This window comes from Bombus pyrosoma, unplaced genomic scaffold, assembly GCF_014825855.1.
Source record: "Bombus pyrosoma isolate SC7728 unplaced genomic scaffold, ASM1482585v1 HiC_scaffold_4710, whole genome shotgun sequence".
In the NCBI taxonomy this organism is placed as follows: Eukaryota; Metazoa; Arthropoda; class Insecta; order Hymenoptera; family Apidae; genus Bombus; species Bombus pyrosoma.
Genome location: NW_025219969.1, coordinates 170796 through 172219, shown reverse-complemented (window position 1 = coordinate 172219; position 1424 = coordinate 170796). Strand labels below are relative to the sequence as shown.

The 1424-nt window shown below is 27.2% G+C and overlaps 2 protein-coding genes across 17 annotated transcripts in view; one reads left to right on the top strand and one right to left on the bottom strand.

Annotated features, from left to right (window-relative positions):
* Positions 1-1424, top strand: part of LOC122577441 — a 266783-nt gene that overhangs the window by 150977 nt on the left and 114382 nt on the right. The window lies entirely within an intron of this gene.
* LOC122577433 overlaps positions 1-1424 on the bottom strand; it is a gene marked incomplete at its 5' end in the record, with an annotated part of 702209 nt that overhangs the window by 676910 nt on the left and 23875 nt on the right.

Below are 1424 nucleotides of genomic sequence, written 5' to 3'. Positions count from 1 at the left end.
ATCATAGTTTATTAATTAGTTTGTTCAAATCGCGGGTTGCTTTGATTGATAGAATTTCAAATTGTAGTTTGAATTATTAAATCATAGATCATTTTCAAATCGCGGGTTGTTCTTGATTGATAGAATTTCGAGTCGTAGTTTGAATTGTTAAATTATAGATTATTTTTTATTATATTATTCAAATCGCAGGTTGTTCTTGATTGGTAGAATTTTCGAATCGTAGTTTGAATTATTAAATTGTAAATTATTTTTATTATATTATTCCAGTCGCGGGTTACTTTCATTAATAGAATTTCGAGTCGTAGTTTGAATTGTTAAATTATGGATTATTTTTTATTATATTATTCAAATCGCAGGTTGTTCTTGATTGGTAGAATTTTCGAATCGTAGTTTGAATTATTAAATTGTAAATTATTTTTATTATATTATTCCAGTCGCGGGTTACTTTCATTGATAGAATTTCGAATCGTAGTTTGAATTGTTAAATCATAGATTATTTTTGATTGTATATCATGTTATTACGGTATAATATCAAGACGTGATTTACTAATTAGTTTGTGTGTTGTTTTTAATTAATTGGTTCTTCAGATCACAATTTATCCTTAATCGAGTTATCAAATCATAGTTTATTCTTGATTAGTTTAATCGGTTCGCGGCTCCCTCTGTTTATTAGTTAGCACAGGTTATGTTGTCTTTAGTAATTTACTAGTGCGTATTTCTATTATTTCGTTTTATTTCCTTTTTTTTTTATTTCTTTATTATTACGTTGCATACATTCGTTCTCTATTTTGATTGGTTCGCGTTTCGATCGGTTCATTCATCAATATTATTTAATGGCCCAAATATACTTTTAGTTTATTAATTGATTCTATTCAATGTATCTTCGCGTTTCTTATATATGTACGTATATTCCAATTCGTTAGTCTACTAGTTGCCCTTATGTAATAGTATCGCGTGCGTCTACATTTAATTAATCTTTTATTAGTGTTTTATTTTATTTTATTATTTTTATATTCTTTTTAGTTTATTGTGTGTTTAAATGACCGCTCACGTAATTTACTTGTTGTAGTTTTCGTTACGGCATGTGCGGAGCGCGGGACGTGACACCTCTCCTCTTAGGTTCCTTTTTCCTTCGGAAATTTGACTGATCGTGTCCCTGTTTTGATTGTAAAACTTGTTGCCACAAAAAAAAAATTTTCTATACTCCATTAATTCATCAATCGTGAATTTAATTTATTTCATTTCGTGTGGTTAATCTATATTGAATTTTAATATCCCTATTATTATATAATAATGCTGTATTATTTTGCGTTAGTTATTATTCATTTTCTTGTTACAATCTTCTATTAGTTTTATTGTTATTCTATTAAATACTCATTGCTTCATTAAAAATATAATTTATTTTGCAATGCGTAAAAGTTACT